This window comes from Pimephales promelas, chromosome 18 (assembly GCF_988280905.1).
Source record: "Pimephales promelas chromosome 18, fPimPro1.hap1.1, whole genome shotgun sequence".
NCBI lineage: Eukaryota > Metazoa > Chordata > Actinopteri > Cypriniformes > Leuciscidae > Pimephales > Pimephales promelas.
In genome coordinates, this window is record NC_142786.1 from 26,628,895 (window position 1) to 26,645,391 (window position 16,497).

At 36.1% G+C, this 16,497-nt stretch overlaps 1 protein-coding gene across 3 annotated transcripts in view; it reads right to left on the minus strand.

Annotated features, from left to right (window-relative positions):
* Positions 1-16,185, minus strand: part of galnt4 (polypeptide N-acetylgalactosaminyltransferase 4) — a 40,274-nt gene extending 24,089 nt beyond the window's left edge. Inside the window, exons 1-2 of one of the 3 annotated variants that reach the window (XM_039680937.2) lie at positions 16,124-16,185; positions 13,529-13,756 (exon numbers count right to left, since the gene is read on the minus strand). The gene's annotated coding sequence lies outside the window, so the exon portion shown is untranslated. Of the gene's footprint in view, positions 1-10,579; positions 10,860-13,488; positions 13,508-13,528; positions 13,757-16,123 lie in introns of those variants that run through there. The other 2 variants (XM_039680939.2, XM_039680936.2) reach the window with 2 other exon arrangements.
* Between the last annotated feature and the right edge of the window lie 312 nt (positions 16,186-16,497).

Below are 16,497 nucleotides of genomic sequence, written 5' to 3' on the forward strand. Positions count from 1 at the left end.
AATTCCAGGATATGCTTTTTTTCATTGGTTGTTGCGTTAAATTTTACCCAGATACAATAGTGCCCTTTTCTGATTGGCTATTAAGTAGCACTTCTCTTTTTTTGATTGGCTGATGCGTAGCAGGGTCGACTGCTGAACTCCAGGCGAGACGCGCTTGATTCTCACGTGAGAGCGGCGCGGCCAGAGAAATTGCGTATATTAAATATATTATTAATAGTTTTTCCGCATGAGAAATACAATGTGTGACGGGAGTGTGAGACAAAAGACTGAAACGAGTGAATGTCATGCTCAATGCGTGACACACTATAAAAAAATATTTCACACTGACTCCACATTTAGGGGGGCCACAAGGGGGTCCAAGCTTGTTGTCGCAGGGGCACTGGCCCCCCCAGGCCCCCGCCTAGAACCGCCACTGCTCACACACACACACACACACACACACACACACACTTTCTCTCTCTCTCAAGAAGCAAAAACATGACTGCTAAAGGTTGTATCAGCGATGGCGGGGTAACATCACTTAACATCACGAGTGATATTCCCTTAGGCCACGCCCCCTTGTCTCTCCAAAGTATTATAAGCAATCATGCGCATCCCGTGTGCAGAATGATGCACTTGAAGCAACACCAAGTCACAGCACGCAACGCTTCACATTGAAAAGAACATAGCGAAGGGATGGTATCTATAATCTATGCTTAGTAGGGCTGCACGATTTGGGAAAATGTCATATTGCCATTATTGAGCCAATATTGCAATTGCGATTTGCGACTCCGATATAATAAAATGGTTTCATGAGTCCAACTTGCTTGGTTCTAAAGTAAAATGCACACACAGATTAATGTTTATTTCTCAACTCAAACTAAAAACAACAACAACAATAAATGATTGATAACACCTATAATGATCAATAAACCATCAACCAAACCAACATTACAGTGATTCCATCAATTGAAAGCCATCAACTTTTTAAAAAATTATTAGGCTTAAAAAAATATATATAACAGCTTTTAAGTTAAGTGAACTTCAAACAATCCCCACATAAACCCATAATAAAAAACATATTTACCTATGCCCTTCCTGTCTTAACAGGTACAGAAATTGAATAAAGTTATCAAACAGTCTGCGCTGCCTGAATCATAAATTATATATATAATAATCCTTATAAAAGCTACAAAAGTTCTTTACTCAAGATCAGTGAGTAATTTTCTAATTTCCCTTTGTTCTTTTAACTTTACTGAAAGAACGCTTTATTCGCTGCTGGCCCTTTAAGAGCACCCGTTGCCGAGACGCGGATCTCACACGCGCCTCATAACTCTTTTCATCCATAGACTTTTCTTATGTTATGAAGATACTAGACAAAACCACATTTTGGCATAATTGTGTGTGCTATTGTTCGTTCAAGCTCGAAAGAGAACTGTTTATTCTGGGCTGGCACACACGGTCAGTGCATGCGCATTATGCGAGTATCATCTATTCTAATCTAGGGCACTCACAGGCAGCTTTTCACTTCTTGTCGTGCAAAATGCGAAAAGGCATTTGAACCAATAAGAGGGGGATCTTGTAACACTAGTCAAAGGATGACATTAGCTGCGCTAATAGCCCTACTTTGTTTATTTCATATAAAATCGCGGCATTTTGCGTTATATAATTGCATAGGTTTGAGATCAATATTACGACTGCGATATAATTAATCGTGCAGCACTAATGCTTAGTGTATTCTAAAGGGCAATAAACTCCACTCCAGCAAGATAGTCATTTTATGCAAATCATAGACCTTTATGCCTTATCTACAAATAAAGTATAATATTGGGAACATTGATCTTGAAGAGAGTGTCGTCGTGTTACTGTCGCAACCGAACGCAACGCGCTAATGATGCATGGAGAATGACTGAGGCGAGATGACTTTCCGTTAACTTTAACTTAGAGACTAAAATATTAATTTTACCACACATTAAGCTATTGAATGACTTTAGAAGTCTTGGAATATAGTGTGAAAACTTGATTGTGCTTTACAGTTTTTATGCCTTAGTGGGGCTTAACAAAATAACACAATATGCAGAATGTCGGACGTCACTTATAGGCTAAACTGTTTTTATAGATAAAACTATTTACATTCGGCAGTCATGAAAACAAATCTCAGATAACGGTTGACTAGGTAACAATGTGTAATTTTGCGCCGGAGTTCTCCTTTAACTTACATTAGCTAACGTTAGCTAACTACGAACGAGCTAACCAGATAACATTAACAAATTGACAAGCACTTACTGGGCATAATGGCTCCTCAAATGACGGACGAAATTGGAGGTTGTCATCTGACTGTCCGCGATCTTAACGTTGCATGTCTTGCAAAGCGCTGTTCTTTTGCCATCTTGTTGTAAGAAATTCTTGAATCCGAAAGCGACCCTCGGTATCCCTCCGGCTGACATGTTGATGTGATCTGATGTAAGTGGGCGTGGTGTGCGCGTAAGGTATGAGAGGGCATGACTGATGATCTCTGATCCAGTCATGACAGCGCTATTCTCAGCCTGCGCTCCAGCTGGATCAACTTTATTTTTTTTACATAATTTATATATTTTATATTCAAACTGAAAACATGATGTGATTAACACTCAAGTCATATTATTACATGCAAGTGTGTTTGATTTATGGACCAAATTTTCAGATCAAGTTTATGGACCAAGTTAATTTAATTAATAAACTAATTATATAAAACTATTAATGCACTACAATTAAACTGGTTATATGCCTTTACTTATAAAAAATAAAAAACTTATTTAAAAAAATACCAGGCTTAAGGCATTTATTTTTTATGCAGGCCATACACACAGGAGTGAAATGGTTAAGACCCCTCCCCCTACAAACACACACACATACACAGACAGGCAAAGACAGAGATAGGCTCAGATTGAGCAAGACCACATTCAAACAAACATATCTGACTTTTTGTGGGTCCTAGCTAATGAGTGTCAATTAGAAAGTTGTCCGGCTCGAGGAGTACAATATACATACCGATTTTTGTAACTGTAGATAAAACTAACAACCCCACTTTTGTCAAAAGGTGGCGCTACTGAGCCCTCACCACGCCGTTTCTGAAACTTTGCACGTGTCTACTGGCTAATAAATGTGATGTGTCTGTCGAGTTTCATGCAATTTCAAGCATGCTAAGGGTCTCCAAAGCATCCTAAAAGAATGGTAACGTTTGATGCGTCGCCACGGCAACAGTTTCAAAGATATCAAGAATCCATTCACAGGTCTACATCTGCCGTATGTTTACATTATACAGATGACGTTTGAAGCAAATCGGGTAAAAATAAAAGGGTGATATCAAACCATTTTGAAAGTGACACACTTCCTGCTGCCAGTTGGTGGCGCTATAACTTTGACTCACAATAGTCACATCCATGTGATCGTCCTCTTACAGCGAACACACTGCTGAAGTTTCATCAAGATCAGTTAATGTATGCTGAAGTTATAACAAACTTCCTGGTTCACGTTTCTCGTCATGATTTCGTTTCCTCGCCACGGCCAAACCGTTCGAGATATCAAAAATCCCCTCGCAAACTTTCATCCTCAATGTCTTGACTTCATGCTGACCGAGTTTTGTCGAATTTGAATCAAAGCTCTAGGAGGAGTATTTAACATTCCATTGCGAGCGTTTTACAAACAAACCTCAATAGCCGACTTCCTGTTGGGCTGGGGTAAAAAGTAAAAGCGCGAGGTATAGATGAAACTATGAGATCAACATGTGCACCGAGTTTCATATTATTATATACAAACGTGTTTGAGTTATGGACCAAGTGTTCGGACCCCGTTCCAGGGGGCGCTGACGAGCCGCCCTGCCACGCCCGGGTACCAGCTTCAGCCCGGCTCTGATGGCCGCGGGTTCTGACCCATGTGCAAAGTTTCAAGAGTTTTCGAGCACGTTAAGGGCCCCAAAAATGCCCAAAAGGTTACAAAATAATAATAATAAAATATAGCTGCGAGCAGCGATGGCGGGCCCAAGCCGGTGGCACCGCAACCCCGGTTCCTTTAGTTGGCGGTGGCAAAGGCTTTGGCCCATTTATGATTAAATGTTAAAACTGCTTGCCATACTCTGTCATTTCGACTAGTTACAATTATGTTACAGATATCTTAAATGATAATACAAACTATCCAAAATGTAATTACGAATAGACAGAAAGACGTTGTTGATATCTACAATGTTAATTCCGGACAGGCAAACTTAGCTTTTAAATGTTAAAAGGGCTTGCCATACAGGGACGTAGGCTCAGAGAGAGGCTCACCATATTCAAACCAAAATATCTGACTTCCTCTTGGTCCGAGCTAATGACTATGTATTAGAAAGTTGTCCGGCTTGAGGAGTACAATGTATATAGCGATTTTTGTAACTGTAGATAAAACTAACAACCCCACTTTTGTCAAAAGGTGGCGCTATTTAGTCCTTGCACTATGCCCGTTTCTGAAACTTTGCACATGTCTACTGGCTAATAAATGTGATGTATCTGTTGAGTTTCAAGCAATTTCAATTTCAATTTCAATTTGACTGTTGAAAAGAAGTGCGCCGATTAGATACTCAGGATCGGTATCGGCTCTGACACTGCCATCTTTGACGAGGCTGATTCAAATTCTATATTGTGCATATATACTAGTCTATGTTAGGCACAAAGGCACAAAAACTTTCTAAAGTACCATAAAGTTTTTGTGTACTGTATTATTAGTGTTCTGAAGCTATTATGTGATATAGAAATTAATATTTAAGTCATTCAATTCAAGAACACAAACTTTTCCCTCTCTGCGCCTGTCAGTCATTCTCCATTCAGCATTCAAACAGCACGTCATATTCGGTTACAGTCAATGATGAAACGATCTTCAAGATGATTCAATGTTAATCCTATTATACTGGATCTTTAAGATAAAGGTCTAAAGGTCTATATTTTCGAATGAAGAAACTTTTTCTTGCTGGACTTTATTGCTGTAACTTAACCGTGTTACTTTCTACCGGGTGTCGGACGCTGTCGGTTAGATCACAACACTAGAGTCAGAGCACTATAATTGTTCTTCACGCACACAGTAACTGAAATTTAAAACCTTTAAAAGAAAAGGCTCAATAAACTATTGCATAGATAGATAATGTATAATACACTGTTCATAAATATGTATTTCCTTTGTGCTTTGAACTTTTCAATACGGACTCACTGCGCTGTAACTTCATGTGGCTTCAAGCACATCATTCTCCGCTCGGGATGCACATAAGTGCTTTGTGCTGCACCGTATTGGAGCCGTAATATCATAATGCAGTGACGTAATGACAGATTATTAATTGCCTTTCAATTATATGTTGCTGCGTCATTAAACATCTGTCCTATGCATTTCAAACATTTATAGCAGCCATGGCTATATTTTTTTATGATTTTTGTTATCTTGTTTTTCATTAATGTATTTTTCAAAAATAAGAGCAATGTGTATTATCTATTATTAATATGGTTTATAATAGCATTTTTGTCATAGATTATGACAAAGTAATCATATGATCCACCAGCGAGGAACCAGCAGAACAGAGTGAACATTCATTCTGTTTAGTTCAATCCTACTTAATAGGAATTTATTTAAAATGCTCGCTCTACTCCACACCATTAATGTCTTGTGCGGACATCCGTATTTCGACTTTCGGTTTTAAGTAAGCGATTTAAAAGCTCCCAAGTCCCAGCGGAGTCACACGTTGATTAACCGGTGGGAATATACACAATAGGCCTACCTGATATTGAACACAAGAGGGCAGTATAGCACTACATATGACTCAGATTATTATTTTTTTATGAATTTTACAACAATTCTGGCTGTTTTTGAACGTAAACATAATTCTTAAATGAAAAAAAGGAAAAATTGGGGAAGTTATAATATTTGTATAATTTAATTTAGAAACAAATGATGTATAATTACATTTTTAGAAGATATGAGGCTTTTAGTGTTTACTTTTTTGACATTACTTTAATCTTTTGCCATAGTTGCACATGTCTACTGGCTAATAAATGTGATGTATCTGTTGAGTTTCAAGCAATTTCAAGCATGCTAAGAGTCCCAAAAGCATCAAAAAAGAATGTTAAAGTTTGTTTCGTTGCCACGGCAACAGTATCAAAGATATCAAAAATTCATTCACAGGTCTACATCTGCCGTGTATTTACATTATACAGATGAAGTTTGAAGCAAATCGGTTAAAAATAAGAGAGTGATTTCAAAGCATTTTGAAAGTGACACACTTCCTGCTGCCAGTTGGTGGCGCTATAACTTTGACTCACAATAGTCACATCCATGTGATCGGTCTCTTACAGCGAAAACACTGCTGAAGTTTCATCAAGATCAGTTAATGTATGCTGAAGTTATAACAGACATCCTGTTTCATGTTTCTCGCCATAATTTCGTTTCCTCGCCACGGCCAAACCGTTCGAGATATCAAAAATCCCGTGGCACTTTTTCATCCTTAATGTCTTGACTTCACGCTGATCGAGTTTCGTCGAATTTGGTTCAGTGCTCTAGGAGCAATAATTTAAATTCCATTGCATGTGTTTTAAACACAACCCTAAATAGCCAACTTCCTGTTGGGCTGGGGTAAAATTAAGAGTGTGAAGTATATATGAAACGATGAGATCTATATGTGTACCAAGTTTCATATTATTACATGCAAGTGTGTTTGATTTATGGACCAAATTTTCAGACCAAGTTTATTGACCAAGTTAATCTGATTAATAAACTAATTATATAAAACTATTGTCAATTCACTACAATAAAACTAGTTATATGCCTTTACTTATAAAAAATAAAAATAAAAACTTATTTAAAAAATACCAGGCTTGAGAAATGTATTTTCTTTATGCAGGTCATACACACAGCAGTGAAATGGTTAAGCCCCCTCCCCCTGCACACACACACAGACAGCCAGCCAGCCAGCCAGCCAAAGACACATGTAGGCTCAGAGTGGCCATATTCAAACAAAAATATCTGACTTTCCGTGGGTCCTAGCTAATAAGTGTCAATTAGAAAGTTGTCCGGCTCGAGGAGTACAATATACATACCAATTTTTGTAACTCTAGTTAAAACTAACCACCCCACTTTTGTCAAAAGGTGGCGCTACTGAGCCCTCACCACGCCCGTTTCTGCAACTTTGCACATGTCTACTGGCTAATAAATGTGATGTGTCTGTCGAGTTTCATGCAATTTGAAGCATGCTAAGGGTCTCAAAAGCATCCTAAAAGCATCCTAAAAGAAGGGTGAAGTTTGATGCGTCGCCACGGCAACAGTTTCAAAGATATCAAGAATCCATTCACAGGTCTTCATCTGCCGTATGTTTCCATTATACATATGAAGTTTGAAGCAAATCGGGTAAAAATAAAAGGGTGATATCTAAGCATTTTGAAAGTGACACACTTCCTGCTGCCAGTTGGTGGCGCTATAACTTTGACTCACAATAGTCACATCCATGTGATCGTCCTCTTACAGCGAACACACTGCTGAAGTTTCATCAAGATCAGTTAATGTATGCTGAAGTTATAACACACTTCCTGTTTCACGTTTCTCGCCATGATTTCGTTTCCCCGCCACGGACAAACCGTTCGAGATATAAAAAATCCCCTCGCAAACTTTCATCCTCAATGTCTTGACTTCATGCTGACCGAGTTTCGTCGAATTTGGATCAAAGCTCTAGGAGGAGTATTTGACATTCCATTGCGATCGTTTTACAAACAAACCTCAATAGCCGACTTCCTGTTGGGCTGGGGTAAAAAGTAAGAGCGCGAGGTATAGATGAAACGATGAGATCAACATGTGTACCGAGTTTCATATTATTACATACAAGCGTGTTTGAGTTATGGACCAAGTGTTCGGACCCCGTTCCAGGGGGCGCTGACGAGCCGCCCTGCCACGCCCGGGTACCAGCTTCAGCCCGGCTCTGATGGCCGCGGGTTCTGACCCGTGTGCAAAGTTTCAAGAGTTTTCGAGCACGTTAAGGGCCCCAAAAGTGCCCAAAAGGTAGTAAAATAATAATAATTATAATAATAATAGTAAAGAAAAATAATCCTTAGGAAAACAATAGGGCCTTCGCCCTTTCAGGGCTTGGGCCCTAATAATAATAATCCTAAGGAAAACAATAGGGCCTTCGCCCTTTCAGGGCTTGGGCCCTAAAAACTGGTTTTAATTTGTGCACAAAAGTGTTTAAAAGCTTAATCATGTTGTGTCCTTTGAAACCCATTTTACTTTTTTCCATGATACACTAAGGAGAAATTCACACGTCCAAGCTGTTCTTTTTTTCATATAATGAAAGTGAATGGCGACCATAGCGGTCAAAACAAGATTTTCAGTGAAGAATAATAGCTTAAATTTAACTATCATATGACTTTAAAATACTTTTTTTTTATAATGCCTGCTGGGTAATACAGGCTACTTTTAGTGTTTTTTTGTCCATTTTGGAGATTAACAGCCACTGGTCACCACCTACTTTCATTGTATGGAAGAGAAGCTCAGACATTTACTACCTTTGTGTTCCACAAAAGAAAGGAAGTTACACAGGTTTTGAACAATATGAGGATGAGAAGGATAATAGAGTGACTGTCTGTGTTGTATTAATAAACAACTAAAAATTAGACAACCAGGGCTGTTAGTACAGCCATCTAGGGAGGGTTTAGTCAGAACATTGTGATTGTTCTGTTTACAGTAATCTAGATTTTGCTGCTACATGTGAATCAGGAGCCAGAACATCTGTGTTATAGACTAAAGCTGTCTTACAGTTCCTGCTGAAACCAATAGGCCTAGATCTATTATATGAAAGGACTTTGATGATGCTCTACTTAAATTTAGTACCAGCCCAAAATGATTGACATATCCAGACTTACTTGTCGAACAAGTGCTCTCCATTTGCACCTTGTTCCTTTTCAACTGTCAGTTTTACAATCCCTGCTATTATTTTTTGATCCACTTTGAAATGACTCAGTGGTGATCACTTTTTTGTTCTAAACACAAATTTAGCATTTCCTTCCATTTTCTATTTTTTTTTTAATTATGACATTACATTATAACTCACTCCTCCTAAAACCACCTGTCCTCAAACCAGAAGTTCATATAGATTCTATCATTATTTATAGTTATATTACAGCTTATTTTCTATTTTAAGTACTTGATGATGCTGAAAATTCAGCTTTGCATCACAACAAACAAATAACTTTGTGACTCTCCCGTTTGAACTCGTTTATCAAAATGAACGAATCTTTTTTATTTGGTTCATTCAACAAACGAAATGAACGAATTGACTCGGAGAAAGATTTGTTGATAAACGAGTTCGAACAGGAGAGTCACGAACGCGTATCACAGAACAGAGCAAGGTGACCATTTGAGCTTATAAAACTTAAACTTTGTTATTTTTTTTTAAATGCCCGATCGATTCGATTGATAAGACCCTTACTCATCGTCTGGAATCATTTAAAGCCCTTTGAACAGTTTGCAGTTTGCACTGAAACTGTCTTTTGGATGTTGAACTGTTTGGTTACCAGTAAAGTGCATTATATGGAGAAAAATCCTGGAATGTTTTATTCAAAAACCTTAATTTCTTTTCGACTGAATCGATCTTAGATGACATGGAGATGAGTAAATTATCAATAATTTTTTTTTTATTATTTTTTTTTTAAGTGGACTAACCTACTCCTTTAATTGGGAATAATATTTTGCAATATAACTGTTTTTGCTGCATTTTTATTAAATAAATGCAGCCTTAGTGAGCATAAGAACATTTTTGACAGGTACTGTATATTTTCTGGATTTTAGACAACCCAGATTAAAAAAAAGATGATTTCCTGGTCTTAGCTGGTCACCCAGCCTGGTTGAATTACTACTCAACTGGTTAAGCTGATTTAGGTAAGTAAAACACACATAAGAATAAGAAGCAGAATTAATAATGTAAATTTCCAAAATAAGAAGTAGCAGTGCCGAAAAAGGACTGGCTTTTGACTCCCTCTCAACACTCAGAAACGAACAAAAACATAGGCTACCTACCAAAGTATGGTAGCTACTTGAAAACATTATGGTACCATGATACATGGAAATTCAATTCTTAAAGAGCTTGAATAGCCTACTACACCATGTCAATAGAAATACATAGAAGATTATTATTATCACTGCATCATGGTAACCTACCAGTATTTTTCTCACTCCTCTCTCTCTCTCTCTCTCTCTCTCTCTCACACACACACACACACACACACACAGAGAGAGAGAGAGAGAGAGAGAGAGAGCGAAGCACATGCCATTATCAAACTATTAATACAAGTATGCTAACCCATAACATATAACCCGTACATAACATAACTGGTCAATTTCAATTTCCAAAATACAATGATACAGCCGAGCAGTGACTTTCCGTGTAAACACATGAGTAAACGGTTTAACTTTAATTTAAACAACAATCATCATCGAATGTATTATTGTTCTGAGTCTGACTGACTGAAGGCTAGTTAACATGCAAAACATGTTCATATTGCACACTCACCCACACACATACACGAGACTCGTGTAACTCAATAGCTAATGATGATCTTACCTGATCTCTACATTCCGTGCTCTTAGACAGATAGAGTATAAGGAGCAGCTCGTCCGCCGCTCGTATCACTGTCAGCACACACACATCCTCCTCAAACAACAACCCCGCTCTACTCCACACACAACGGCAGCTCGCGCTAAAAGCTTAAGTAGCTGGACTTTTTACAAACGGGCGACCTTTTGACGAGTTACATGTCTGAGGTAAATGTCATAGTCTTGCATGTAGGCTACTGCATCGCACCCCAGGAAGTTTCACATTTGACAGTCTGAGCTTGAGCTTCATAAAGTGAACCACGTGACCAGAGCATTATGGGAAGGCTGGAGTTCAGCTGAACACTCAAGAGACCCTGTGCGTCATTTAATATTCACACTGTCATATCTATCTATCTATCTATCTATCTATCTATCTATCTATCTATCTATCTATCTATCTATCTATCTATCTATCTATCTATCTATCTATCTATCTATCTATCTTGTAAAAAATATTTTCATGATTTGTAATCCCAACATTTTTTTTCTTTTGACAAATCAACTTAGATAATTTAGTTCAGATAACATAATATTTTGAGTTTCAGATGATTAAATCAATCTGCTTCATTGCATTAACTCAATTTTTCCATTTCAATGAACTTAAAATTGTAAGGCAGCCAGGTTACCTTTTTTAAGTTAAACCAACAATATTTTTACAGTGATAGGCTATTCTTTTGTTTGTTTGTTTAACTTTATTTATTTGTGTAGACTATCTATTGTGATTTTTTTGATAATCAGCCATTTTTGTTTGTTTGCTTTTCTCTTTTTTTAAATCAACAATGATATAGCTGTTTGTTTGTGTTTGTCCAATCTTATATTGTTTTTTTGAGAATCAATCATTATTTGATTGTCCAATTATGCAATTTCATTATGTATTTTTAAGAATCAACCATTTGTACTTAATCTTTAACATTTGAAGAATATAAATAGCAATGTGAAGCTCCAACATCTAATTGATTTGAGTGACTACATGGAAAATCCACAGACAAATGAAAATGCTCTTATGAAATCAGAAATTAAATTAGTTGTAATAAGTTGTTTTATTATGAGAACATTGTTTAATTTAGAAATAAGAAGGGTGTGCATAAATGGTTAATATTTTGAACACAGTGCTTGCTAAAGTTAGACACCATAGTTAAAACAATTTCTTTAATAAAAGAAAACCCTATTAAATGACAAAATAAGCAATCCTACACTCTAAAAAATGCTGGGTTGTTTTAACCCAACTTTGGGTCAAATATGGACTAACCCAGCCGTTGGGTTAAATTTTTACATTACATTTTTAACCCAACATTTCGGGTTTGTCCATATTTGACCCAAAATTGGGTTACAACAACCCAGCATTTTTTAGAGTGTAATGAGGATGCTCGGAATACGTAAGCATGTTGTAATTCTTTCAAATGTTGACTCAACAACACCCTCAACTTGCAGAGAAACTCACATTCTGCAACGTGGCAAGACTTTTATGTTCAAGGTCAGACTGTTAAGTTAGATTGCATCTGGACATGATAGGGTTAACTGTGCTTCAGTATTGCCTTTCTATTGTACAGGTGAAACAGGTATATCTGGGCCCTGTAAATCATTTCCAGCTCTGCACACAAGCCACAATCCTATTAGTTTTGTTACTACCAACAAATGTAAATGTATCAAATACAATACACTGAACAGCTCATAGCAGGTTTATTTAGTAGTCCGTGACACAGCACGTGTGGACACTATGAAATAACCACATTTGCTCATGATCATTACTGTTACCATAGATCAGAAGTAATTATTGACAAGGGAACATGAACTGTATGCTGGCCAGACTGTGTAGAGCTGAATGTTGAACAGAAAGCTGAGCTGCTGCCCTGCCAGTGCACCGAATAACTCTTGTCTGAAACATTTATGTTCATTCTCATCTGTCCCAAGGCAGACATCAAACTAAGAACTGTGTCTCAGATAGTTTAAGATGCTACATAATTCAAATGGACACTGAGACACTGAATTTATAGACAAGCTGTTACCATTATAATTGATTCAAACAACCATGTACAGTTTTCAAATAACTTTACAATGTAAAAATCAATTTCTTTAATCAGCATTTTGTTTGTTTCTAAATAAAATGAGATAATAATATTTTCAAAAGAACATCTTGAATTAATTAATTTAAACAACAATGTACAAGTTCCGGGAAAAGTTTATCATTATAATAACATTTTCAGAGAACATATCAAATTTTTTATAAATGAATTAAATTAATTATGCCTACATTTTTAGGATGAAGATAGTAGTCTGTCTCACACAATTTGCACAAAGAAGAAACATATTTTAAGAATGTTTAGATATTTCTATAGAAACCAAGACAAAAATAATGATTATTATTTTATGCCAAAAAGGAGAAATATCCAAAATTATTGAACAATAATTTCATATTTAACAAGTTAAAAAAAATTTTTTCAACTGATAAAATGTTTACGAGCTGATTAATTCATAAAAAAATATTAAAATTAAAAATAAAGTAAAACAATAAACAAATTAATAACTAATTAAATCCATAAGAATCATTTCAAATTATCTATACTGTATATGCTTGACAGAACCCTATAAAACATTTCCGTATACCACTTTACTAAAAGCCTTTATGTACTGTATAAAAGTATTCATAATGTACATTATAATTCATATCTTTTCATGAATAATTATAAACAAAGTTTAAATGCATTATATTCACTGATTCCATCTGAAATTGGTTGTTTGTCGTGTTTAACTTGTGCATTATACTTTCTAAAGATGTATTAGAACTGTGGTTACAATTATTTATGAGACCATACAGTGCATTAATATGTTAATTACTGCATTAAAATACTTTTATAATGCATTATACATAAATCATACATTTTCTTAAGAGTGGAAGATCAAGAGCTGTGTGACTCACATACGGCGATACTCTCTGTGACCAAAAAACAAGATCTTTCTTTGTAATGAATGGCATTTCTACACTGTCCACACCCAGTTTGCTTTCTTTGGAAAGAATTGATGTGTCCTTCCCACCATGTCCTGGTAGTGCCGGACTCCATCACTCCATCTGGTGCTTAAAGACACAGCCCTTAATTTCCGAGTTGCTGTGTGATAGAGCACCAATGGCTCTGGAGCCTATAAAATACTGAAAACACAACATGTAATGAGTGTTTTCTTCCAAAATACAGTCCAAAAAACAGCATTCTAAACATTTTAGGGTGCGTTTACACTACACTAAAGATGGAAAAGTTTGTCCTTTGCATTTTTGGCGTACCGATGACAACATTGTCAAAATTATCCCGTACACACGGATCCATGAAAACTACTAAAAAATATTTTCAAGATTTGTAATCACAACATTTTTTCTTTTGTCAAATCAACTTAAATAATTTCTTTAGTTCAGATAACTTATTATTTTGAGTTTCTGATGATTAAATCAATCTCCTTCATTGCATTAACTCGCTTTTTCCTGTTCAATCAACTTAAAATTAAGGCAACCAGGTTACTTAATTTTTTAAGTTAAACCAACAATATTTTTTACAGTGTAGTTGCCGATGTCACTTTGTAACGAAACATTACAGGCGCCTTTTATGTAGGCTAATAATACATTTCACAAATTTGCGTTTTTGTAGTTTACACGGAGTCGATGACAGTAATAATTTCAAAAACTTGCTCTTTGATTCGTGAAAGTTTTCAGCCCCCCAAAATGCTGTATAGAAAAAAGTTTTCCGGTTTTAGTTGAAAATGGTGTCGTGAAAACCATATGCGTAAATGTTTTTGAAAATGATGCCACGTGTTTCTTTGTTTCGTAACATCGCCTACTACTGGCCTGGTATGCATAAAACAGCGTTTTTTGGTCGTTTTCCGCGGATACGTGAAAAGAAAGACTTTTAGACATTTTTGTAGTGTAAATATACAGCCTGTACCCTACAAATCACATGTTGTCTGATCTTATGTTTATACCCCATTCCAGCTCAAAATACAAATATAACATGTACATGTGTCTTAAATATAAGGTTTTAATGTAGGTTATGTCTGCAGATACTGCATGTTCAGTAATAGCATACCTGAGAACAGCCCCTATTCTGTTTTGGATTGCACCTTCATGTTTGCCAAGAACCTGTGCTTGATATTTTGCCAGCGTTGGCATGTATGCCAAAACCAATTGATTTTTCTTTTTTGTCTCAGGGGAACACGTTGCAAGAAAAGGAGTTCTATTTCCACGATAAGATCTCCAGCAACCTTTGCTAGATAGGAGCACACATTGTATGTGTCTTACATTACTGATTTTCTTCAGTGCACAAACTTAATAAGCCTGATCAGAGTTGTGCTAGACCTTGTTTGAGGTACACTGTTGTCTGAATATAAAGGGACACAACACAATTAAACCTGTAATCATCTATATCAAATGTTGTGGATATGCATTTTTGTACTTTAACAGACTTTCAGACATTAAAGTTCATTCACAAATGAGTAGCTACTGTATGTCACCTTGTATTATTACTAGAACTGACTAGATTTTCAAAAAAAAAAGTTTTATTACAGTTAATCACCAATTGTAGTCACCATTGTTACATTTGCAGTTTAAATTTGTGTTATACTGTTTGTCTGCAGAAAGAGACTCACTACAACTTCTTGATGAAGTGAAGGCTGTCACCTAGTGGTTATTGTATGAAATGGATTTATTATTGGCATATACTTGATTATTTTGACTAAATCTTCCATTTGCAGAATCTTTTTAACAAAACAGGGTAAAATTAATATTTTATGCTCCAAAAATCATGGTGTATTTACTATACAGATCATCAAAACAATGTCATCAGAATCAAGTTTGGAGGAATAGCCTATCATTTACATTGTACCGAAGCAACTTACAAATGAGGAACACAAGCGATTCATTTCAAGGAGGTAATAACATGACATGTGTAAAACATCACAGTGCAAACTAAAACAGGGATGATGATGATATTTTATTTGTACTGCTATAAGGGGAAATTTGAAAACACTTAAAAAAACTAAAATTATTGAAAACACTGTTGAATGAAGTGAAGCTGAAATAAGATACAAATATTAGTTGAAAAACTTGTATTAGAAAATTTAAGTTCAAGTTGAATCACTAAAGTTGGAAATAAATTAAAACTAAAACTAATTAAAACTGAAAAAATAGCAATATTTAAAAACTAATAAAATGACAAAAGCACATGATGAAAATCTTAATAGATAAATAAATAAAACTACCATAAGAAATATAACAAATAAAAGCCAATTCAAAATATGAATACAACTATAATACAACTAAAATAACACTGATACGAAGCTGCGAACAAGACGTTGAAAAATCACACAGTCATGTAAATCACACTAGAATTCAACAGTTTTTTTAAAGCTACACTGTGTAACTCTTTTAGTTTACTCTTAGCTAAAAACACTTAGTTCTTTCTAAAATAAGTGTGCTCATTAATGTATATTTACTTCGTTCAAGTAATAAAGTATTCTCATTGACAATACATACGGGTAAGGGGTTCTAATGTCGGTCGCCATGTTGCCCCTCCATCTTGAAAGTACATTAGCCAAAGAGGGACATACCCGTTTATTCAAGCTTCGCCTTTCGCGTTTACGCTTGAGTTAACATACATGGACGAGGTCGAACTGGAAGCCATGTTAATCTTGGACTACATTGGCCACCGTAGGAGTTAAAACGAAATCGGAATTGAGAGGAACAGAAACTAATATTCACTGGATGGTCATATATCTTTACACCACTAGATGGGGGTAAAGTCACACAGTGCAGCTTTAAAAGAGTGCTTATTGATGAGATGTGTGTTAACCCGTTTCTTGAATATTGTCAGGCCTTCTGCTGTAGCCTACATATAGGGTTAGGAATAT